The 7,823-nt window shown below is 38.6% G+C and overlaps 1 long non-coding RNA gene across 1 annotated transcript; it reads right to left on the reverse strand.

The window, feature by feature from the left end:
• Positions 1–225: 225 nt before the first annotated feature.
• LOC147309710 (uncharacterized) lies at positions 226–2,776 on the reverse strand. The gene is made up of 4 exons (XR_015125671.1): positions 2,698–2,776; positions 2,162–2,240; positions 1,688–1,783; positions 226–924 (listed from the first exon to the last, which is right to left on the reverse strand). It is a non-coding gene; the product is annotated as an uncharacterized LOC147309710 (long non-coding RNA).
• Positions 2,777–7,823: the final 5,047 nt, after the last annotated feature.

Raw genomic sequence — 7,823 nt, forward strand, 5'->3', positions numbered from 1 at the left:
AAAGACTGTATACTTTAATTTCAATATTTTTGTGTTTCTTGTAGTTTATTATTTTGATGCAACACAATGCAATTATATTACAACCTAAACTCAAATTATCTGATTATTAATTAAAAGATATTTATGTTGTGAGTGTAGACTACTAAAAAAAAAAAAAGTACGGAAATTCAGTTACTTTACATTTTGTTTATTTAACATTTTTTCATGAAAATTTAAAAACATCACAAATGTTTTTATAAAACAACTAACATGGACATCGGCACCATAAAGTGAGCATTATAAATTCTGTGTAGAACATTTATCTTTTATCTTTTTATAAACTCACAAAGGACGACATCAGTCCTAATTGCATCTTTCTCAAAATACACAAAAATGCAAAACAAAAAGTCAAATACTAATCACTTTTTTTTTAAATAGAAATGAAAAACAATTTTTTAAAATGGGTACAAAGACGATCAGCTTCCAAATAACCAGATAAGGCAGTCAAGTATAGGAAAATTAGGTAAACTGATGGAGTTAAATCCACCCAAAGCCTGTAGTAAACTTAAAGTGCTTAAAGTGCTTCAAACAAAGTGCTCAGTAACAGAGTGCGTGTCCTAACAAACATTGCCTTATATTCCTTAAGAGCATGTAGGCAGGGGTTTCAGGGGTTTGCCGTCATCAAGCCCCATGAAGATATTTTGGACTAAGGCAAATGTGTGAACCAGCTTCCTGGGGTAGTCTAAATGCAGAGCATAGATCAAGCCAAACAATAAAGCAAATGCATTTGCAAATCTGGGAATATCACGCATCACCTAGTCGCCTTTCACCAAAACAGCCATGCTTGAGGAAGTAAAATGGACTGGACTGGGAAGCGCCGTCGGTAACCACTGTGAGAAGGGCAACTGGAGTGTCAATGAGGGTCGACTCATCCAATGCGTCCGCCTGGAATAGACACAGTATCAATGGTAAATGGCCTGTATTTGTATAGCGCTTTACACATTCAGTCATCCAGACATTCACACCCATTCACACACTGGTGATGGCAGCTACATTGTAGCCACAGCCACCCTGGGGCGCACTGACAGAGGCGAGGCTGCCGGACACTGGCACCACCGGGCCCTCTGACCACCACCAGTAGGCAACGGGTGAAGTGTCTTGCCCAAGGACACAACGACCGAGACTGTCGGAGCCAGGGCTCGAACCGGCAACCTTCTGATTACAAGGCGAACTCCCAACTCTTGAGCCACGATCGCCCCAATTAAATAAGTAAGGTTGGTTTGAGAGAATGTGACAAGCATGACCTGTAATCTAGCAAAACATTCAGCAGTGTAGTGGGTTACTTTGTAACGAGTTAGGGTACTCTACTTTTTTTGAAAAATGTACATTAACGTGTTAGCTTCTTGCATTACATAATTTGTATTTTTATTATTTTTCTAAAAAAAAAAAGTAATTTTTTATTTCATGACTTTATCTCAAAAAGAAACTAAATCTTGACTTCAGCCTGGTTTTTGGGCCACCTGCAGCATAGCCATAGTGCTGTGATATGCCTGTGCCCTGCTCCTGACCTGTGTGTGTGTGGGTTTTCTACAGAGAGGGTATTTTGTTTGTACAATTTGGTAGCTGCTAGGGTATTAAATTGTATTTTAAAAAATCCATAGCATTTTATCTTACTGGCAGAATTTAAGTAATGCAAAAATACACTTACATTACATGTCTAAAAGAATTCTGGGTCCTCCTCCCGCAGGTATACAGGAAGGGCACGAAGTACTGCAGTGCGTTTCACGTTGATATCAGGCGCCTCCTAAAAAGGGAAAAGAAAAGTTCATTTAACGCAAAGTTTTCAGGTGTCATTCTTTGGGGAGAATACATGTTTATGAAACTGCATGACATCAGACTCTACTAAATTTTGGAGACTTTTCTTTTAAGACACAACCTTTCTGTCTCTTGTGACAGAGAGTATGTTTCTTAATCATTTGACAAAAACCCTACACAGTATTTTAAAATAGTGTTCTCCAGATCAGAGCTGTGATCTATATAGAACATGGGATTCAAAGCAAGGAAAAATTGTGTGTTTATCAGTGAAACTTTTAATTTGTGTTAATTTTATCATTATCAATATATGAAATCTTCACCTTAAGGGACTTAATGAATGGTTTCTTCAATAGATCTTTCAACTCACCTGTGTTTACTGTCTCCACCTGAAATTAATTGCAGTCTGAATTTTTTTTTCTTCTGTCTTTTTGTCTTTGGCCTTCAGCCTTGGAAGAAAAAATAAAAATATTGAAAACCTTATCAGCACACTAAATATACAACACCTTGCTATATTTCAATTGTTTTAGATAGAAGTTGCCACTGCTAGCTAAGTCACTTTTGAATGATGCTAATGAGAAGAAAAAAAAAAAAAACCTGCCGAGGCTGCTGTTGTAAAAACGCCAACTTTCTTGCGTTGGCAAGGGGTCGTTAAAATATCACTAAGACCCTTTCTTTATGTGTGATTCTTCGTAAAACTGTGTTTTAATCGGTTAAAACTGTAAAACTGACGACATAATCTATGTTTGAAAAAGAGCGCGAACAACCGCGAACAACTATTCACCACCTGGGTCTGTGCTTTTTAACACAACAGCGCATTCGAAAACAAGTTATTGGCTGCAACATATTAATATACTTGCTTTTTTACGGAAAAAATAAACATAACGAAGGTTCCGTTTTACTTACAAGTTTCTCCAAATGTGTTCTCCAGTCGCTCGAGAAGGGCAGCCATATTGAACAGAATTTTCTGTCAACGTCGTTCAGGTTAGAGAGAAGAGAGAAGACGTCATGACGTCATGACGTCCACATACGGAGCTCGGAAAAAAACATTTACTCAAAAATCATAATTAAGAAAGCAGTATTTACTCTTAACTTCTAAGCCATGTACAATTATAACTGTTTGAATCGTTAACCGAACAGAAAAGTTTTAAGTTGTTTCAACTTTGTGAGGAATTTTAATTGTTATATCCACAAACTTTATAAGTCAGGTAGACTGTTGGGGTTTACAGTGTACTAGAAGTTCCTCCAAAAAGGAAGAGTCTTGCTCTCTGGACCTCCTTGCAAAGAAAAGCGTAGTCACTAACTTGACAGTAATTCATCTGGAGTGCAAAGATAATTGCACGCCTTACCTTGTCTCTGCTGTGTATTTTAGTTTGTTCCTGCAGAGTGGCCATGGAAGAACATAAAAGCTGTGACACAGTTCTTTTTTTTGTATTTTTTCTTAAAAGGTAGGTTCTTCTAATGTCATGCTGTTTGTAAATGGCAAGAATTATGTGTAAAAAAAAGTCTAAAAATGGACTTTTTGCAAAAGCCAAGCATTTTTATTTATTTAGTCTCATCAACCATGCCGCCATCGTCTGATGTCACTCCAAAATTCTCTAAAGTCCTGGTGTGTCTGTTCTTTTACGCAGACAAAAAAACTAAAGTAGCATTATAAAATAGCTATTGGTTTGTGTGAATGGGACTGCCTATAAATTGTGCAGTAATTGCGCAAGGTTCAGTCTAATGAGGTGAAAGAAGGAATATACAGTGCAGGGTGTCCACACACTGTAGTGGTGGCCATTTCTGAGTCATTAAGTGCTGCCGTAATCGTGCCATTACGCTGCTCATTACAGACAGACTGTGGCATAGTCTCCCACAGGGCCGCAGTCACCACTCAATTCCATTACATACTGCTTCCTGCCTGGGAATCATCCTCGCTCACTACTCCTAATGATGGACCCCTTGCCGATTCAAAGCCCGACTCTGACACTGGTGTTCTGACTGGAAGCAGGCCACCATCACCCTTTGAGGCTGTCTTTCTTTCAAGCACGCTACAAGCAGATTATGGCTGAAGCACAAATGAACACATTCACTTGCTCGGGAGAGGACTTTAACTGGTGACAGCTGACAGCAGCCGACTACACAGGAAAGATCCTCTGTCTTGTTGGCTTTAAGCAGGATATATTTGAGACACGCTCGGCTCAAATGAAACAGATGCAATAACTGCAGATGAATGCAAAGCAAACCTGCAGCCAAAAGATAAAATTCAAACAGACTCATTACCGTTTCATTCTTTTCATGACAACTTTATCCCAACTATTAGCATGATTAGCTGTGCTTTTCCTCTTTCTATTTTGCTCCAAAAATTGATATTCCTGTGTGGCTAATACTTTGTGCTGTATGCATTACACATCTTCTAGAGAAAAAAAGAGAGAAAGGGAAATGCGGTGCAGTCGACAAGCAAAGAAATAATGTAATAATGACAGAATTTGTGGTGACAAAGATCAGTTGCAAGTTTGCTGTGTAGCATTTTTAAGCTAGCTTTGAAGAAACAGTTTGACTTTTTTCAAATGTGTTTATTTACGTGCCTGCTTTATAAGACTGACACCTTGCTGGTGTATTTTCATGTAATGTGTGGTCAAAACTATTTTGTTCCAAATCTCTTAGCCTCCCATTTTGCTCCTTCTCTTTGGAAACTCTTGTTTGTTACTGCAAACACACAGACTTTAAAGACACATGAAAATGAATTTGAGCCATACACTTAAGTCTTTAAATTATTCATTAAAACCATCCAAGCTGGACAAATAGCAGTGGTATCTCTGTATAACCAGCTATGAGACAAGTGCACAGGGGAAGTGAAAAGTGAAAGTCTGAGTTACTACATGTAATTTGCAAAGTTTACTGTCATTTCACACAGCAATGACCTTGTGTTTGTTATGCTAGGAACACTGTTTAAAACAAAGTTTATGTTTAACTTTAGTAGGATAAAAGCTACATCATCAATATGACTTCACACATTGATGGTGACCTAAAGAACATTTTACGATACATTTGATTTGAATAGAAACCCCCAGAAGTTGGAGATTTTGCAATCTAAATGTAAGTCAGCAATATAGTTAGCTTAGTTTAACATGAAGACGCTAACTAAAAACAGATATACTGCATTTCTTATAAGTACAAAAAAAAATTCAGCTTATTATAAGAAGCTGAATCTCTGTATTTCTGATTCCTGATTTTTACATTTTGGCCAAATGTTTGTTTTAGCATGTAGTAAACTGGCTAGCTCTCTTATGTAAGATGCTGCTTCTTCTTTGCCTGCTCCCACAGCAGGGGGATCAGGCAATCTGTGGGGTTTTGGGGTTGCCGATCTTCTGCTTCTATATCACCCTGTCTCTAGCATCCTCCATCACACCAATCCTCTGCATGTCCTTTTTCGCTACACCCATAAAGCTTCACTGAGGTCTTCCTCTTCTAAGCCTGCTTGGCAGTTCCATCCTCAAAATCCTTTGTCCAATATATCCTATTTTCCTCTTTTACACATGTCCAAACATCTCTGCCTTGCCTCTGTAACTTTGTCCCCAAACCTGTCATCTTTAGAGTTCCCTCTCACTTCTAATCTTTTCCTTCTGGGTCACTCCAAATGACAATTTTAAAAATCGTTTGCTCTGCCACCCCTAGATCAGTCTCCTGTCGTTTTGTCAATGCCACCGTCTTCAGACTGATCCCTGAGGTAATTCCACTCCCGCCTTGAAACCATCTGTGACTCCTACCACACACCTCACTACTGTCTTGTTGTCCTGATTAATGCCCTGCAACTGTCTCACATAGTTCTTAGATACTTCTGACTTCCCCATGCAGCACCTCAGTTTTTTTCTTGGCACCCTATCAAGACACAATGCAACTTGTAACCTTCCCAAGATATCTCCATCAACACTCTCAAAGCAAACGTCACATCTGTAATGCTCTGTCTCAACATGCTGGTGCTCATTGATTGTCACCTCTCTTCTTAACCTACCTTCAAGAACTCTTTCCAATAGCTTTACAACTCATCAAATATGTCCCTCTGTAGTAACTACAGCTCTGTACGTCACCCTTGTTCTTGAAAATTGTTACCAGTACACATTTTCTCCATTCCTCAGGCTTCCTTTCACTCTTGTTAAACAGTTAAATCCACTGCCCTCTCTCAAAGATGTCTCCATACCTTCCCACATATGCCATCTGGACCAACTGCCTTTCAACTCTGTATCCTCTTCATAACTGCCCTCACTTCCTCTTCCCTAATTCTCTGCACTTCCTGACTTACTATCTGCCCTTCATCCTACCTTCATGTGCTCCCATTTTCTACATTCATCAATTCCTCAAAGTACTCATTCCAATCTTCTCAACACACTCCCTTCACTTATTAGAACATTTCCATCTCTATGCTTAATCTTACTGTGCATTTAAGTTTCACTCACTGGCCTAGGGCATACTTATTAACGTTAACTAACTGGTAAGTGTAACTGTCTTTATGGTCTTAAGTTGTAGTTTAGGTTGTGTGAGACAGCACAGGCTTTTTTTCTTTTTTAAATATTCCCACATAGGCAGCAGGACTTTCTGCTATGACATCACAAACACTAAGTGGCTGAAGAACTCAAGCCCAGTTACATACAGTATATAATGTGTTTAATGTAACTTTACAGTAAGAAAAAAACAGACGCGTTTCATCCCTCAATAAAACACCACCCAGTCCTAATCCTAACACAACATCTAAAAATCTATGATGTCTAATAAAACTTTAATTAAATTCAAAAAAATTCTTTATCTGATCTAGATGTCAGCAGAAACATGAAGATACATCTCCTAAAATATGAAACTTTCCCTTTAAAATCACAAAAACCAAAACCATTATCAGCAGGAAATAGTGCCAGGACAGTTGGCTGCTGCAGTGATCGAGAATCTAAATATATCCTAAGCTAGAACTAACACAAGGCTGAAGATTGCACAAATTAACACATAGGTAGGCACCTGGCAAATTTACATTGCTCTTTTCATTCAATTTACTCCTGGAATTTGTTTAAATGAGCATCTGATTTACTAATGCTGCAGCTAATTATGCTGACTGGGGCTGCCCTCATAAGGTACAGATCAGTGGTGGGATTAGTGAGCAATAATTTAGTTAAAAAGAAAATCAGCCAAAAAAACTAAACAAAAAAGTGCTTCCAAAATTCATATATATGTATTAAATGACATCACTCACCACAGCCTGTTTTCAACATACCTATGCAAATCTACACCTGCTTTTTAGCATTGGAGAGATGACCCCTGCAGAAGAATCTAGTAAATCCAAGTAGAAAAAAAAAATCAGCTCCACTTAATGGTAACTCCTGCTATTATCTGTATGCACTCTGTTAAATGAATATGCATAAAGTTTGGAGGTAAACTGTGCTTCCTGGCTGCTTTCTTGTCACGTCTCAAGGCGGAGAAATGAGATGAAACAGATGCAAAATGTAAATCTGTTCCCCAAACAGTCAGAGAGGAGAAACTTCTAAAAATATCTGGTTCATAATAAACATAACTTTATGCTGTCCTGACCATGCCCCCGATGCACTCTCACTAATGATCGTGCTTCCATATGAGACGACAGCAGTTTGAGATCACTTAAAAAAAATACATAAAATAAATCTGGCTGCAGAAAAACTTCCTTCTTTCAGAGCAAAAACTGTCAAAAATATGCTAAAGTCAACCGCATGCTTGCCAAAAAACTACATGACTGCTTTTGTTTTGTCTTTTTTTGGGTCTTCTTTTCTTCCTTGGTGCAACTCTGAACATAAGACAGCTGCCGCTCGCTGACAACTATGAACATTTCATCTTCCCGTGATCTCCCAGTGGAGCGAGAGTTCAGTTTGCCTTTCAGAACCATCTCTGTGTTTAACCTCAGCTGCTTCTCTGGTTTGCTCTCACTGGCATCACCCTGCTGCTCTCTTTTTCCTCTCGCCCAGGTTGGATTCTATAAGAGGTGAGATATTTTGATGAGAGGTGTCTTCACGGTGACTGGGCTGTTCCTGCAG

The sequence above is a fragment of the Aulonocara sp. 'chitande type north' Nkhata Bay genome, linkage group LG17, assembly GCF_057382095.1.
Source record: "Aulonocara sp. 'chitande type north' Nkhata Bay isolate Kocher_YH1m ecotype deep benthic linkage group LG17, A_spYH_male_GT1.1, whole genome shotgun sequence".
NCBI lineage: Eukaryota > Metazoa > Chordata > Actinopteri > Cichliformes > Cichlidae > Aulonocara > Aulonocara sp. 'chitande type north' Nkhata Bay.